The sequence below is a fragment of the Cottoperca gobio genome, chromosome 10 (assembly GCF_900634415.1).
Source record: "Cottoperca gobio chromosome 10, fCotGob3.1, whole genome shotgun sequence".
Taxonomy (NCBI): domain Eukaryota; kingdom Metazoa; phylum Chordata; class Actinopteri; order Perciformes; family Bovichtidae; genus Cottoperca; species Cottoperca gobio.
The window spans coordinates 25,766,508-25,785,014 of NC_041364.1; the positions used below are offsets into that span (position 1 = coordinate 25,766,508).

At 39.2% G+C, this 18,507-nt stretch overlaps 1 long non-coding RNA gene across 1 annotated transcript; it reads left to right on the forward strand.

Moving 5' to 3' along the window:
• The first annotated feature begins 9,595 nt into the window (after positions 1–9,595).
• On the forward strand, positions 9,596–18,061 carry LOC115014999 (uncharacterized). Its single transcript, XR_003832967.1, has 2 exons — positions 9,596–9,713; positions 17,740–18,061. It is a non-coding gene; the product is annotated as an uncharacterized LOC115014999 (long non-coding RNA).
• The last annotated feature ends 446 nt before the right edge of the window (positions 18,062–18,507 follow it).

Sequence of the window (18,507 nt, forward strand, 5' to 3'; positions counted from 1 at the left end):
CCTCACATAAAGGTAATTGAAGCCTGACAGAAAGATGAGGCATTCAGATTTAGAAAGAGAGGGGGTATTATTTTGGACCACCTGCTCTTGCTTTGCATATCTGTGTTGATCAAGTCATGAAAAAGCAGCAGCAGATGCATTATTCCTTAGCGAGTTACCAATGCACGCATGCACATGTTGAAGGTCAAAGTCTAAGATTGAGGCAGAGAGTGAAACAAAGGAAGTCCCTCTTACTTTTCTTTTCTTTTACTTTTTCCATCTCTCTCTGGAGTTCCTGGCGGCAACTACAATCCAGCATTAGAGAAGTGTGGTCCAGTCAAGCAGCATAAGAGGATTGCAGCTCAGATACCACTTGATTAGGCTACAGTGAATGGAGCTCAGTCCCAACAGGATTTCCATGGCACTTGACTGGGGACATACAGGCTTTAGACCAACATAGAGAAGGATTCCACGATCCACTGCTTTTCTTCCGTGTGCATGTGTTCAACATGGGGAATAAGAACACCCAGACAGCTTTAAACCAACTCACTTTGTCTGCACAGGAAAGCTGAGTGCATGCCATTCCTGGTGCTTAAATGAGTTGTACCCTTGAAATGGGCATGGAGCTTACACTAACCTAATTACTATATGATAGAGCTAAGTTAGGAGCCGCTCTAATTAATGTAAGCTTAGAAATACAATGGTTGTTGTTTTCTCAAGTGGACAGGGAATTGCTATAAAATGTAGATAACATATGCAAACATTATGGAAGCAGTCATGGATAATTTGAATTTACAAATCCACCTCTCAGTACTAGACGTGTTTAAATGTGAAAAATGACCTTCATTTTGCTCAGGCTTCCTGGCCTTTCCGTAAGTATTTGCGCTTGATTAGCTGCGTACCCGCAGACAGCCATCTTTGTAGAGCTGCAGGGTTTTGTTCCAATGTTTTGAAAGGCTGGTGAAGGTTGACAGCGCTGCTTGCTAAAAAGCACAGTCAATCTGTCAGTCACTACTATGTAAAACACTGGCTGGGAGAGATGGAGTGGAAACTTGAGATGGCGTAGGAACACACGCTGTAGATGGATTTTGAAGTGAAGTTTTTTCTTCATAAGGTTAAAAGACTCCACTTTACCTTGCATTACACATGGAGGTAATTGTAGGGTGCAGCATCACATTTAGATAGTGCCTCTCTGTGGAAAACAGTAAATGTGACCTTGATTGTTGCCTAATTGGATCATTTGAAACCCACTGTTCCCTGAACTTAAGGTAATTCTTCAACATTTTGGAAAAACACTTATTTGTTTTCTTGCTGAGAGTTAGATGAGCTGATCAATACCACTTTAATGTCTGTATGCAGAATAGGAAGTTATAGCCAGCAGGATGAGAGCTAAACTAATCAGTTTAGCTTAACATGAAGACTGGAAACGGGAAAGCAGCTAGCCTGGCTATGTCCAAAGGTAACACAATATACCTATTATTCTGTGTGTTTAATGCATTGACATATAGAAATGTAGAAACTAGGGCATCTAGTTGTTGTTTTATAGTTATGTGCTGAAACCATTTCTTGGTTGAGATATACTTTGTGAGTCTTGTTGCAAAGACTCCACACATTATGTTAAGCTAAGCTAACCTGGCTCTAGCGAATAAGTGTATTTACAACCATTTCTTTACCAATTGCTATATTGTCATCCACCGTCTCGCTCCAACCCTTTGTGTGATACTCTTTACTGTATTCTATGTAATTGTGGTTAAACATGCAGTAAATAATTCTAAATAAAAATGATTAATGCCATACCGTAGAGTGACTCTTTAGATCTATGTGGATTTTTAGTCTTTTTTTACCTCATTGTTTTCAGATACTGCCTGTCCACTATCTGCTCAGCACCAAACAGCAGAAAGACAAACTCTAGAGTCCAGAATGAATGTTCCCTTTGATTGGGTAAAGAATAAGTGTCAATTGGAAAACAGTTGGTAAATCTGTACTGGAGTCTCCACTCGAAATCTTTAAAAAAAAGCGTTGAGATTATGGTGCAGGTCCTTTCATGGAAGGAAACACATAATGCTTATATTCTTAACATCTCATTGATTATGGAAATCACTTACTGTATGTTTCATATATTTTTAATTACAAAAAACTAATCTACCGATATATGTATTTCGGGTAGTTTAATAAAACAAAATCTTTTTTTTCTTTTCTGCTTGTTCAACAGCTGCACTCTTCAGACAATGAGTCAAACTCTCACCTCTTTGTAATTAACATTAATTAAATGTATTCCAGGTGAAAGTGCTTCCAGCAGCTGTACATTTACATTTTAAGAATCTCATCATTGATTCTTTGGCATGCTAATTTAGCATTCTTATCATAGTACAGATTCATTTGACTAATTTTAGCTCTTGAGTTTGACAACAATTTACTTAACATCACTTTTGCTCCATACTATCTAATCTATTAGGGAAAAGGGAAATCCTGTCTATCCAACTCTTCTTAACTTGTATTCTAATTTCAGGGTAAATTCATTAATAATACAGGAATTTTGGCCACATTTCTAATTACTTTAGACCTGTACAAGGTTTTTATGACAAACATCAGTGGAAGCTTCAATAAAATAGCTGTACTTGGAAAAAAATCAAAGCTCATAGCTTCCAGAATAAAGAGAAAGATATATTTCAAATACTTTAATTGAATAACCTTAAAATATGTCCTAAACTTGCACAAGTATGTGCAGGATGAGCTTAACTGTGATTTACACAGCAGTTTGGCATCTCTCACAGTATTTATTTGAAAGAGCTGCAGACATTCTGCTTTACAGCAGGTATGTGTGCAGATATATTTGAAACAGTGGTATGAATATGTTTCAAATCAGTTAAATATACACCGATCAGTCATAACATTATGACCACTGACAGGTGAAGTAAATAACATTGATTATTTTGTTACAATGGCACCTGTCAGTGGGTGGGATATGCCAGGCAGCAAGTGAACACTTTGTCCTCAAAGTTAATGTGCTGGGAGCACGAAAAATGGGCAAACATGAGGATATGAGCGACTTTGACAAGGGCCAGATTGCGATGGGTAGACCAGTGGTTCCCAAACGGTGTGCCGCGGCCGTGAGACAAATCCTGGTGTGCCGTGGGATTTTGAAACAATTAGGCCTATTGCATTTAACTGTACACAAGGTTATGAATGTTTTTGGCCTAAATATAAATAAAACAATGTGACACATCAAAGGCTCTCTGCTAGTGTGAAGGAGAATAGCTATCGTACATGGACTAGGCTATATAAATGTTCACAGAGTGATAACAGTGATACAATGTGTTATAGAGGGGATTTTGCCTGGATATGAACACAGGTATGCCTTGAGATTTTGGCTTGGTCTTTGGTGTGCCTTGGCCACAGAAAGTTTGGGAACCACTGGGCTAGACGACTGGGTCAGAGCATCTCCAAAACTGCAGCTCTTGTGGGGTGTTCCCGGTCTGCAGTGGTCAGTACTTACCAAAAGTGGTCCAACATCTGTGGGATGTGCTGGATAAACAAGTCCGATCCATGGAGGCCCCACCTCGCAACTTACAGGACTTAAAGGATCTGCTGCTAACGTCTTGGTGCCAGATACCAAAGCACACCTTCAGAGGTCTAGTAGAGTCCATGACTTGATGGGTCGGGGCTGTTTTGGCCGCAAAAGCGGGACCTACACAATATTAGGCAGGTGGTCATAATGTTATGTCTGATGGGTGTACCTTCTTAGCTCATAGCTTGTGTGATGATGTAGGACAGACAATTGTGAATGCTGCTGTTGACCACAGACCCTGACAGATGACAGATGTCATGTTGAGGATGCCTGCCATGGGGCCATTTGTCATTTGTAGCAAACAAATGTACCTTTAATACATTTGTCAGAAGGAGATTGTCACTTCACATTTACCTTTTCCTACACAGCAGAGTACGGTGGCCAGACAGACGTATACTTCAGCAATAGATTTACACACACTGACATATACCTTTGAAGACACTCGCCTACAAACACCAGGCCTGAGCTGCCAAGACCTTTATAGATCACCCATCTACCCCTCCCTCACATCAACACACACACACACCTCTGAAGGCATGTGTTTGTGTGTGTGTGATAGGTACAGCCTGCCTGTCAGTGAAGCCACAAAGTGCTCTGACATCTCCCGGCTGTGTCTACCAGTCTTTGTGATCCCTCCTGTCCCCCCACCATCCCTCTGTCCTCCCCCTCTTTTACCTGTGGATAGAGGCATCAAAGCCCATCATGTCTAACCAGCCACATCCTGCTTCTGTCCCCCACCTCCACTCTTTCCTCTCTGTACTACTATTAAACTGCAGAGTGTTGATATTTGAGAGCACCTTGCTTATGGAGGGTGATCAGGTGATGCTATATGCTAAAATAAATATTGGCATTTTATAGAAAAGAGTAACTTACCTGCTCTTAGATCAGCATTAGCAGTGAAGATGGCAGATACTGCTCGTCCCCACAAGCAAAAGCAACTTTACAAAATTCATAAACTGCCTGTACAAGTAAATATGATAGTTATACCAACTATGATATCTTTTTAACCCTTGAACTCTGGGCTTTTTTGCATTTTAAAACTCTCATGGCAAACTATATCTCATGGTGGTGCTTCGTAGATGATTGGCGGACTTTCTGGGGAACTCCTGGTCTGATTAGGAGTGACGGCATCCATCCTACTTTGGATGGAGCGGATCTCATATCCAATAATATTACAAAGTTTATTAGTGGACCTAATCCCTGACAACCCGGAGTTTAGACAAGGAGACAGAGTTGCAGTCTTACACACTTCTCTGTGCTTCTTTCCGGGCAGTCACCAACTCAAATCCCCACAGTGACTGTGTCTGCCCCAGTTGCACCAAATTAGTAAAATCAATGGTTAATATAAGAGGCGTTATACATAATAACCTATTAGTTTTTTTTTGCTCGTGGATTTGATCAAATGGTCCGGAGGTTCCCCACCTCTGGTCTAAGCCATCAACCTGTCTTTTAGACCCGACTCCAACTAAACTGTTGAAAGAAGTTTTACCCTTAATTAACACCTCGTTATTAAATATGATCAACCGGTCTCCATTATCTGGCTACGTACCACAATCCTTTAAAGTAGCTGTAATAAAATCACTTCTTAAAAAGCCTGGTCTTGATCCAGAGGTTTTAGCCAACTATAGGCCGATATCTAACCTTCCCTTTCTCGCTAAGATCCTTGAGAAAGCAGTTGCAAAACAGTTATGTGATGTTTTACATAATAATAGTTTATTTGAGTTTTTCAATCTGGATTTAGAGTTCATCATAGCACAGAGACGGCACTGGTGAAAGTTACCAATGACCTTCTATTGGCATCAGACAAAGGACTTGTCTCTGTTCTTGTCTTGTTAGACCTCAGTGCTGCCTTTGACACTGTTGATCATGACATTCTACTACAGAGACTGGAACATTATATTGGCATAAAAGGAACCGCACTAAGTTGGTTCAAGTCTTATTTATCTGAGCGATCTCAATTTGTATGTGTTAACAATAAATCCTCCATGACAGCCAAAGTCAGTCTTGGAGTTCCGCAGGGTTCTGTACTTGGACCGATTCTACCGATTGTTATGCGGATGATACTCAATTATATCTATCAATTAAACCAGATAAAACCAATTAATTAGCTAAACTTCAAACATGCCTTAAGGACATAAAAACTTGGATGTCTAGCAACATTTTAATGTTAAACACACACAAAACTGAAGCTATTATATTTGGCCTCCGAAACGCAATTTTCTAATGACATAGAAGCTCTGCAAGGCATTAATTTGGCCTGCAGCCCCACCGTAAGAAATCTTGGGATTATCTTTGATCAGGATCTGTCTTTTAACTCCCACATAAAACAAATCTCAAGGTCTGCCTTCTTTCATCTACATAACATTACAAAATAACACACATCTCAAAATGATGCAGAAAAACTAGTCCATGCATTTGTTACTTCAAGGCTGGATTACTGCAACTCATTGTTATCAGGTTGTCCAAAAAAGTCGTTTAAAACTCTTCAGTTGATCCAAAATGCAGTGGCATGTGTATTGACAAATGGGATCATATTACTCCTGTATTAGCTGCTCTGCACTGGCTCCTGGTAAAATACAGAATATAATTCAAAATCATTCTCCTGATTTACAAAGCAATTAATGGTCAGGCTCCAGCATATTTTAAAGATCTCATAATACCTTATAAACCAACTAGAGCATTGCGCTCTCAGAATGCAGGGTTACTTGTAGTTCCTAGAATCTCTAAGAGCACAATGGGAGCCAGATCCTTCAGCTATCAAGCTCCTCTCCAGTGGAACCAGCTTCCAGTTTGTGTTCGGGAGGCGGACACCCTCTCCACATTTAAGAGCAGGCTAAAGACTTTACTTTTGATAAAGCTTATAGTTAGGGCTGGCTCAGGCTTGCCTTGGATCAGACCCTAGTTATGCTGCTATAGGCTTAGACTGCCAGGGGACACCTCCCTGCTCTCCTCCTTCTCTTCCTCTCTCCTCCCTTCCCTCTCCCCTCTTCTCCTGCTTTAGCTGTATGCATTTATGTAAATTTCAAAAGCAGCCCCATTCATGTCTGTCTATTTTCCTCTCATTTTCTCCATCCATTCCTTTATTGTTCTCAGTTTTTATCATTTACTTGTTGTACTCAGTCCAGCCTGTCACAGTTGGTATATAGCGATAAAGCAATTACATATCATTAACCAGGTGCTGACTGCCAGTCAATTACAATGAAATCACAGTTTTCTCTCTTTCACTATCACTGTTGTTCCAACCTGGGCTCTGTGAATGGCATGTGTTACAGCTCCACACCCATACACACCTGTCTTTACACCCCAAACATTGAAGATCTGACATAGATGAAGCTCCTGTTAGAAATATCACACCTAAGAATACATTTGCTGCTAAATCAGAGTTGAGTGTTGAAAACAAGTTGAAGAGTGTGTCTTCTTTCTCTTGCTGAAGTCAGTGGAAAGTGAGAAGATTAGAAAAACTCTGTGAATCTGTATGTATGTGGGAGGAAAAATCATTTAATTTAGTAAGTCAAGCAGTATGATTGTTAATTAGTCTTTACAGGTGCCAGTTAAATTACTTAATGGTCAACAGGTCACCTGAAAAAAAGAAAAAGAGTTCTGAGTATGGCCAATAGGTTGATCTGAGCAGGTGGAGCTATTGGACACCACTAAAGTGCACAGTGCAGTTTATAGGCAGCAGACAACTCTAACTGTGTGCTCAAACAGAACGCAAAGCCAATGTTAGAGATAACGCGATTATATGGACTGGCGCAATTAGTCGCAAATTTGCCAAGACAATTACGAAAGCAGGCACCTTCACAAGGTGGAAATGGGTGTAAAAATACAAATCATTCTGGGCTTCATAAAATTCCTTCAAAACATACAGACAAAGAAGAGAGACTGGAGGGAAATCCCAGAGAGAACTGGAGTTTCTGGTGAGTTCTGAGACCAGTGAGAGGTTGATCTGAACACAAACACACTGACACACTCCCACACACACGGTTGGTGCCTTCTGTACAATTGATACATTGGGTGTTGGGGAGAACAAACACAGGTCCAGAGATAAATTTGCACGAATGACGCAAGGCAGAAATTTGCGTCGTGTTATATCAATGGGTAGTAGTGTTGTTGGCAACGGGTTGTAAAACCCGATCAGTGCAGGTCACCTGTAACCTCGTTATGATTTGAATGTAGTAACTGATGTTAACTACACAGGCAGTTTAATGAAGATCTTTCAGTTTCATCTGAGTCAAAGTCTTCCATTTGTTGTCTTCTAGCATTTTTCATAAATGTTTACATTATTTTCACTGTACACTTCATTTTTGGTAAGGGACATATAATGACAGTATATAATAAGAAGTATGGATGGTCATGTAGATAAGTCAGGTGGGCTATTTCAGTTTTAACACAGTTGCATCTGGTTTAAACTGACTTCTGTCATTTATCATACATTTATTTTTGATGTTCCAATGCATCGAAAAGTTGTAAAGTTTGCTGCTGCCACAGGAGACTGCTCATGCTTAGTATTTAAGTTCTATACACATATCCATCAGAATGTACAGAGTTAATCGATCATTCAGGCTTAAACTAATTACCAAAACGGTCAACTTTGACCACTAGATATTGTCAAATGTTTTACAAAAATTTGGATGATTGAAAATGTCAATTATTTACAGCAGCTATTCAACTTTATATAATAATTGTACTGACGCGTTTTCGGCCACATTGACTGCAATATGGCCTTTAAATTTCCTTCAGAATGTGACCTTAGTCTACCATTTCTTTTCACATTGTATGAACAGTATTTTGAATGTTTGAGATTTCCTGCTCTATTTGTCAAGTTACAATGAGTTATGTTTTATCACAAAGTGTCTTTCATGAATTATTCCACCTCTCTTTTTATTGATTGAAAACAGCACGAAGCTGAATGCTTTGAGCTGCTGTGTTTATAGAACAGCCAGAAGGATGTTGAATTCTTTACGTTTTTTTGGGTTATGTTGCTTTACTCTTTTTAAAATTCATAGTTTACAAGCACTGTTCTCTCAAATGTGCGGTTATTTTGGTCTAATGACTTTTTGAAATACCCACATTTCTTTTTGTGCACTATGATGGGACTTACTTTGATCATTTTTAATTATGTGTTAGTTCGAACTGATGTTATCATTCAAATTAAAAACAAAGTTATAAAAAAACAACCTACTAAGCGGTAACTTCTGTATTTTTCTATCAGGAACATATTTTTGTGTCTAATGGTGCGTTTCCACAACAAAGCTGGACTCTACTCGCTTGCTTTTGGTTTTACACCGCGGATAATACCAGATGGCTCTTACTTTTATTAGTGCCACATCAGCCAAAGTTCAAAGATAGCTGAGGTGATACTAATGATAACGTTAAAACACTGCAGACCACTGATTCGTCAGAGAAAATAGTCACTAGCGTGTCACAGGACATCCTGCACAAACCAGCGTATAAAATAACAAACTTACTACGGCAAACAGCTGATCAACCCGCCTACAGTGGGGAGGTACGAGCTGCACTGGAAACACGGCTTAAAGGGAGTCGAGTTGAGTAGAGCTGTACTATGTAGTGAGACTGTGGTTAAAGTAACTAATGGGGACATGTCAAATATTCTAGATGACACTAAACTATACTGTTCGTACTCCAACACTGTTAATCCTCTCTCCAATTATCTCTCGTTAATGAAACTGTAACAACCTCGATAACAGGGAAGGAAGACTCAAATGCACGACACTAGAGACAGATGTAAAGTGTGAAATAAAATACTTTACTTGCAAAAAGGGTAGTACATAATCAAAATGCTCACAAGGAGGATATACCAAAAACACCGCTGACACGCTGGTTCGACACACTGGGACGGGACAAGACGAACTGGCACAAGACCAGGACTATTTATACATGAGGTGAGTGGGTACAGGTGGAAACAATCAGGGACGGGGCAGACGCTGACGATGGCGGGAAACCACACAAAGGCAGGAAGTAAAGGGATCTGGATTGAGGAGGTAGGTACAAAATAAAAAGTGCAATGACAGACAGTGACTGACAAGACTGGACGTAAGACACTGTGACTGCAACATGAAAACTTTAACAAACCCGACGAAACATGACGGAAACAATAATCAAATAGACCGGAGCAAGCGGAAGGTAAAGAAAAACATGTTATTTTGTGAGTATTTTCCTTAATGTTGTCAGACATTTTACAATCTGAGCTGGTCAATGCGTCAATGCCAAAAACAAGCACAAGCAATGATTGTCCCCGTTAGTCAGTTTGACACAAACAAATGAGAAAATAGGGTCCACATTGAAAAATACCAAAGTTATTTTATAATCAGATTTTAACCCAGATTATTAATGTTCTTTCATCTGATTCACATCTGTTTACCATATATAATATGTATACAAACTCCAAATAACAAGCCCTGAAGAGAAGTCAGACATGAAAGTGATACCATGTGCCTACTCAAAAACATCATTAGACCTGTTCAAGGATACATCTTACAGAATGTGCTGGGCTCTGCAGGGGCTGGGAGTGGAGAGGAGGGTGCAGAGTGGGGGGCTGGGGTTGGGGGCATCAGTGTTAGGGTGTGATCCACATTGACAGTCCTTGCCAGTGTCTGCAGGCGAGGCTGCAATACCAAAACACCCCAGCTGCCACACTGACAACTGGAAATGGTAGGAGAGGTGTGTGTGTGTGTGTGTGTGTGTGTGTGTGTGTGTGTGTGTGTGTGTGTGTGTGTGTGTGTGTGTGTGTGTGTGTGTGTGTGTGTGTGTGTGTGTGTGTGTGTGTGTGTGTGTGTGTGTGTGTGTGTGTGTGTGTGTGTGTGTGTGTGTGTGTTTTAAGGCAGGCAGGACAGAATCCGTTTAAGTTGTGGCTATCTGTGGAATGTTACAGCTGTTTATATGACTAGTATATATTTATCCTCTTTATTTGCACGTTTTATTCAATTTTTTCCACCAGTAAACTAACTAAATTAACTGTGACCAATGGATGCATGGAGGGTCATTGTCATCGTAATCATCTTTATATCATATCACCATCATCTTCTAGTATATTAGAAAGTGGGCGAATTTACCCGAAAATACCTACAAACGACATACCCAAAGTGAATTGAAAGCTGCTCTTCAACCATTTGCACCAGCTGCATGATTTTGGTCTCATTTAAAAGATAACTCTCTTATTGTTCTTGCAAAACAGTGAAGAATCACTCCAAGTGCTTCTGGCACTGAGTAATAGTGGTCTGAATATACTGAATTTGAAGAAAATACACTCCGCCAGAATTTCTTTGTTGAAAAAGATGGGTCTGAAGATAGGTATAGCTGGTAGTCCCGTGATGAAATACACAATAGAAACATAGAACCAAGTGTTATCAAGTTCACCACCAAATTTCACATAAAAAGGATAAAAATTTAATTTATTAGACAGGTTTGTCTAAGAGTAACACCAGGCGTACACCAACTGTGCAATATCTACTGTACATATTATAATATTTATTAATTAAAAAAGTTAGTTTTATCTATTTATAAACTATTATATACCCATATTCCCTGTTAGTAGTAATCACATAGAGTAAGAGAAGTATAAAGACATTTTTTCTAAGTTTTTCTAAGTTTTTTTAGGATATCTTTCTGTTCAATAAATAATAAATATTATTTTGGAAATACATTTTATTTTGAAAAAACAAACCAAGGGAAATGACGCATCTATTTATCTGAGCGATCTCAATTTGTACTTGTTAACGATAAATCCTCCATGACAGCCAAAGTCAGTCTTGGAGTTCCACAGGGTTCTGTACTTGGACCGATTCTATTCACCTTATACATGCTTCCTTTGGGCAATATTATAAGGAACCACTCTATAAACTTTCATTGTTATGCGGATGATACCCAATTATATCTATCAATTAAACCAGATGAAACCAATCAATTGGCTAAACTTCAAGCATGCCTTAAGGACATAAAAACTTGGATGTCTAGCAACTTTTTGATGTTAAACACAGACAAAACTGAAGTTATTATACTTGGCCCTAAACGCCTCCGAAACGCATTTTCTATTGACATAGAAGCTCTGGATGGCATTAACTTGGCCTCCAGCACCACTGTAAGGAATCTTGGCGTCATCTTTGATCAAGATCTGTCGTTTAACTCCCACATAAAACAAATCTCAAGGACTTCCTTCTTTCATCTACGTAACATTGCAAAAATAAGACACATCCTGTCTCAAAATGATGCAGAAAAACTAGTCCATGCATTTGTTACTTCAAGGCTGGATTTCTGCAACTCATTGTTATCAGGTTGTCCTAAAAAGTTGCTTAAGACTCTTCAGTTGATCCAAAATGCACGTGTATTGACAAGAACAAGGAAACGGGATCATATTACTCCTGTATTAGCTGCGCTGCACTGGCTCCCGGTAAAATACAGAATAGAATTCAAAATCCTTCTCCTGACTTACAAATCAATTAATGGTCAGGCTCCAGCATATCTTAAAGATCTCATAGTACCTTATAAACCAACTAGAGCATTACGCTCCCAGACTGCAGGGTTACTTGTGGTTCCTAGAGTCTCTAAGAGTACAATGGGAGCCAGAGCCTTCAGCTATCATGCTCCTCTCCAGTGGAACCAGCTTCCAGTTTGTGTTCGGGAGGCAGACACACTCTCCACATTTAAGAGTAGGCTAAAGACTTTCCTTTTTGATAAAGCTTATAGTTAGGTCTGGCTCAGGTTTGCCCTGGATCAGCCCCTAGTTATGCTGCTATAGGCTTAGACTGCCGGGGGACACCTCCCTGCTCTCTTCCTTCTCTTCCTCTCTCCTCCCCTCCCTCCCCTCTCTTCTTCTCCCTCTCTATCTGTATGCATTTATGTAAATGTATGTTACTAACTCATCATCCGGGGAATTGTTGCTGCGCCCGCTGCCCTGGTCCTGCTGGACACCGGGAAGCCTTTTTGACATTTTCCTAGATTCATCCATACTTTATATATTTTTTTCCAACACAACATAATTTCTGTCAAATGTTGTATTTGTACTATGTTGTTTATCCTGTACACATGACGTCTATTGCACGTCTGTCCGTCCTGGGAGAGGGATCCCTCCTCAGTTGCTCTCCCTGAGGTTTCTTCCATTTTTCCCCCTTTAATTTTGGGGTTTCTTTTAGGAAGTTTTTCCTTGTGCGATGCGAGGGTCTAAGGACAGAGGGTGTCGTAACCTGTACAGTCTGTAAAGCACACTGAGACAAATGTATAATTTGTGATATTGGGCTATACAAATAAATTTGATTTGATTTGATTTCTAACGAAAGAGGCGCCACCAGGACGCTAAGCTGTGTCTGTAACAAAAGAAGAGGGTGGGCACTTTCTTATCAAATTGACACTCATTGGCTCATGAAGGTTGTAAAAAACCCATCGAAGCTCCGATTGGCTCAAATGAAGTGTCAAACTAATGCTGAGCGCCCGCGCTAAACTGAACCGTGATGAGCGCACGAGATATACGTTATGAATGTTTATGATCACACAATGTAAAAATAGATCAGCTGATTGCAACACCTGTTTATGGACTTTTATCGATGTGACGATGTTCACAGTGGATATCTTTTTACCAGAAATGAACGTGTGGACCTCTGGCAATGCCTTAGGAGCGTCTTTTTCAGAATATTGTTGAAAAGATGATATATATGAGGCTTTATAGGTAAGTGGGCTGAAAGTTGTTATGATTTTGATTTTGAGTGTACTTGCTAGTTTGAGGAGCTGATTGTCCCGCTGTTGTGATTTTAATCTCCATATTAAAACAGATGAGATTCTAAGCTTTCCAAAAATATTTTTTTTTAAAATCAAAAATGTACATGCGCAATAAGACTCCTGCTGGGCCCGCCGGCACACACTCTAAGAGGCTAAAAAACCAAATCAATATTGCAATCTTCAAATTTCATCCATTACATTATGATGATGATGATGATGACCATCATCTTCACAGTACAGCATGTATACTGTATTTGATGAACATACACACACAAAAAGGTGTTTATACAAGCATATATGTTGAGACACATGCACATACAAACATCAGTATGCACAAATATATTTAGTTTTCTCCATTTTAACTGAATATAGATACACACACACACACACACACACACACACACACACACACACACACACACCACAGGTGTGTATCAATTGGAGCTTGTCTCTGTATATAATCTAATGTTTTATGAAGCTCACATCCATTAAAGCAAACCAGGCTGCCATCAATCTTTGCACTTTATCAACAAGCAGTCTCAGATTCTTAAAGTGACGCTCAATTAATTTCTAGCAGGACTATAGAGGTTCCTATAGCTCACCACTCACAAAATGTCCTGTCTGCACAATTTATGAGGGACTTCCATAAAGGTAGAAGGTATTGTATATCTTTCACGCTTCACAACATACAGATGCACATATTTCCACGATCCCAGGACCTGTGCGTCGCCTGTCGACATAAATATGCAAATCCTAATGAGAATGTCATAATGTAACATGGCGTGGTGTAGAGCAGGCCCAATGGAAGAAGACAGAGTAAAGGTGTCATCAAGAACCCCTTGTCCCGTCTGTCATGGAAAACAAGGCTGCGAATCGCACACACATAAACAAAAACTAATTTTAGTTAGGCTGGGGGGGTTAACACATACAGCAAACTTACACATATGTGCATTTGCGTATAAATAAATACATGACTACAGATATCCAAATCACACGCACAATTATTCAAATCATTCTTGTGGGATATATACTTCTCCTTCTTTTTGCATTTTTCTGTACATTGGTCAACATATTTGCCTACTCCCATACATAGCAAGGGGGAAATACATCTGGGTACATTCTGTTCTATAAAAACAAAATTAGGATGTAAAACATTTTTCTTTGTTCTCGACCTTTTAGTTTTATTCCACAGTAAAGATGAGAAGTCTTGATGCATTAGCATTAGTTCCTTTATATCAGGGGTGGGGAACCTTTTTCCTATCAAGGGCCATTTTCTTTTTTACAACATCCTTTGAGGGCCATATTAATTATTGAACTCATAACCTCTGCAATATCTTTTAAGACGCAGGTCATTCATTTCACCTTTCTTTTATGCTGTGCAAAAAATGTATCTTTCTGTTTAATCAGAAATCAGCAATCCTTTATTAGTCAGGGAAATGTATCTTGTCACAGCAAAAGAACATATGAAGTAAAAAGGCAGTACACAATAATTAAATAGAATAAAAAATAATATAAGTACCAAGTGGTTGATAGAAAATAAAGTGAATATTGCACATGGCAGTGAGAATTGCACAGCAGTGGTGGAATAGTCTGTTCTTGGTGTGGTGGTCTACCGATCTATCTTACATGTTTGGATGTTACGCTCTGGAGAGAGCTGCTTGTTGGGCCAAACTCCACCGAAGAGCTTTAACTTTATCCAAACGCACTCGTCCTTTCAGCTCGTGCAGTTCGGCATGTCTCGTGGTTCAATGATGCTCAAGATTATTTTTCATCACCGCAAGTACGTACGCACAAAATAGACACACTGGCCTTTTACTTCCACAAAGAAATCATCGTTCGTCCAAATTCTCCTTGAAAGTGCGACATTCTACGTCTACCTTTCTCTGTCTAACACTATGCTGCGTTCTCTGATGTCAATGACAGTCTCGTTTAAAATTGAAGTTTTTTGACATGACGTGTGATGACACGTTCCGCTCGTGTTGTGTTCAAGGACCCTGACCTTAGCCAGGAAAAACAGTCAGTCGCCCGTTTAAAATATTGCCGTCTAGTTTTGTTTGCTAGTGGATTTCTTTTGCGTGCGTTTTACGAATTACCTCGAGGGCCAGATCAAATGGTCTCGCGGGCCGTAGACGGCCCGGTGGCCTGAGGTTCCCCACCCCTGCTTTATATCATGTGAGCGGGGATGTAGTGACAACTGTCACAGAATGTCTTTTGCCTGAAGAGAAACAAATCTAAATCTGATGATTGTAAGGCAAAAACTGAATTCTTAAGATTTAAAGCTCAAAATAACTGTCAACTGGGTCGAAAACACACTGTACCGGACCCTGCCACTGCAAGCCTTTCCTTCATTATTACAGGGAGGGAGGGGCAGCGGCTCAACAATGTATTTATCATCTCAATATGGTGAAAAGAGTTTCATATCCTGAAAACCAAGACTGTGTTTATTTACAATCAACCAAAATCCCAAAAAGACCATAAAACTAGATGTTGACATTAATCCACGTTTATCTAGAAATGAGTCGTTGTGACTTCCGACTGATTTTGATGGTCACATATGGTTTAGACATGCTTTGTCCTCAAAGGATTGTTTGTAATAATATGTTAGCATGCTTATGTTAGCATATAGCTCAGGTACAACCTCACAGAGCCACTAGTATGGAAGCAGACTCTTAGTCTTGCTTTCTCTAAGGTTCCTCCGCTCTGATTTTACATATTATATATTATCTTATCACATTGTATATAATATATTAGCTTGTTACAAATTAGTTGAAATATAGCTTTACAGAAATGTCAACGTTGCTTAGTTAAGAAACCGTGTTATGTGACAATAATTGAACACTCCCAGTTGTTATGCACACAACTCTTTGGGATATTTCCAGCACCCATTGGAATGTCTGTTTCTCTGCGATCAGGAGAAGTTATGGTAGTGAGTGGGACCATATCACCACACCATATCACATCATGGGAACAGCTAGTTGTACGTGATTGGATAACAGTGGCAGTTGACTGACAGCAGTTGCTACTCGGAACAGCCACTCAGCGCTGCGCTCAAAGGTCAACTTTGACCTTGGTTGCCATTGACCTTTCAAAGCGCAACCAATAAGATAACAGCTGTATGTGACGCAGAAACTTTTAATGACGATGCCTCTGAAAGTGTCTGCACTATGCTTTAGTCAATAAAAAATATTACTTTTGCACAGTGTTTGAACAAATTAAACACAAAATTCAGCATTCCATCCCTCCCAATAATGTTTTTTTCTCCCGTCTGTTGTGGGAGTTTCCTGGAAAAGCACACCAGCAGATGGCCTTTGATACAGTGGAAGTCGAAGGGTTCAGTGTCTGCTCATTCCAGCTTTATCCAACGTGTAGGTTTTGTTTGCTTTGGCCCGTCGTTTCTTGTTTACCAGGCTGCTGCTCTCTGCTTCTTAATCCACATTGTGCTGTTGTTTGGTATTAAATTATGTATTGCCATTGTGAGGTATATTGTTTATATTCAATGCAGATCAAATTGTGGAATAAAATACCTAATAAGACAGTATATAAATATAAAATATTACAAAATATTTATTCCATATGTATAGCCACATTTCATGATAGAGATTTTCTATATCCTGTTTTATTTTGAAATGTTCCCTTCCCCTTGTGTCATGCCTTGTATTACTTCCTGCCCTTGTGTTTTTGCCTTCTTCCCAGGTGTGTCTCGTTCCCTTGTTTAGTGTTTGTGTGTATATATCCCTGTTTGTCCCAATGTTCCTTGTCTGTTTGCCATCCTTGTAGTAGATGTATCCTCGTGCTCCCTGTGTTGTCCTGGTTTGTTTTTACTTTTTGCCTTATTTACTTCAGTAAGCTTTTTGGAATAAAGCCCTCCTTTTTGTTAATCTCCTCGTCTGCCATCTTACATTTGGGTCCTCACCTTTTCCCCACCGTGACACCACGGGCAAGATGTCTGTGTGCAGCCCAACATTTAGGACTGTGGACGTACTGTGTATGTGCCGGCGGATTTAATGTTCTTAATCCAATTATGAAGACCATGAAATTTAGTTGAAATGTTCAGATAATTCTTTCTGTAAAGTATTTCCATGCTCAAGAATGAGCTTTTTGCACTTACCGGTAATACATATTTTGCCTTATTGTTAAAGGCCTCTCTTTTTGTATGACTGTCTTGTCTTTGTAATTTTTAAGTGGAAATGTTTAGCAAAACTAAAGTTGAAAGTTACTTTTTATAAGAAGTTACACATTGACAAATAGAGCTATGAAAAAAATTAACAACAATCAATCTCTTTGGAATTTCAATAAAAATGTATACATTAGTAGAGTTCTAACATTCCATTTCATCTCTACAGCAGTTCATAGCAAACACCAAATATATAGAAAGTCCTTTAACTGAAGAGTAACATGATAACAAAAAACAAAATGATAAATCAAACCAGGTTGAGTTATGAATTCTGTTTCCCTCTCTGTAGGTGACAGCTGCTGCCTTCCCCGAACTGGCTCGAGGGGCGTTCAAGATCTCTGTGTTTCCAGGGCATCACAGAGTTACAAAACATGGCAGCTGCTGGGACATCAGACACATACTGTATAACGTGGGGATTTATCACACTTCAAACATTGTAACAGGCTGATTGGAATTTTCAAAATTATTATTTTTTTCTAACAACTAATTTGTAAAGGAAAAAGTCCCATGCCAAATATTATGTTTTTTTAATCGATTCATACTTAATTTATGATGAATTGTATACATGTAGAATTAAAATGTGCTGATACAAAATAAATGTATTAGAGTTATGAAGGTTTCAAATACAGGGATCCAATAGATAATAGAGGTTTCAAATACAGGGATCCAATAGATAATAGACACCTGTGAAGTCTTTGGTGAGTTTACAATGAATGATAAATAACACAGGTGACATTGATATGCTGCTTTGCTCAAATGTACTTTTATCCTTTGAGGAAAAGTAATGGAAACAGAAGAGCTCTTGGGGGGAAAAACTATTTCGGAGAGGAAAAATATGTTTCCATCCATGGCTACAGTGCGGCATGATCCAGACACTCAAGTGGATTGTAAATCATAAAAGCCTTTATTAAATATGGGATAATAATACCAATATCATGTTGCTAACATTTCTGACTTCAAAGTCAAGAGTCGACACCTAGATTGTTAATTATTTATAAAAGCATGATAACCAATGAATAACAGAATTAATTCATTGTAAAGAATGGGAATTCCTTAC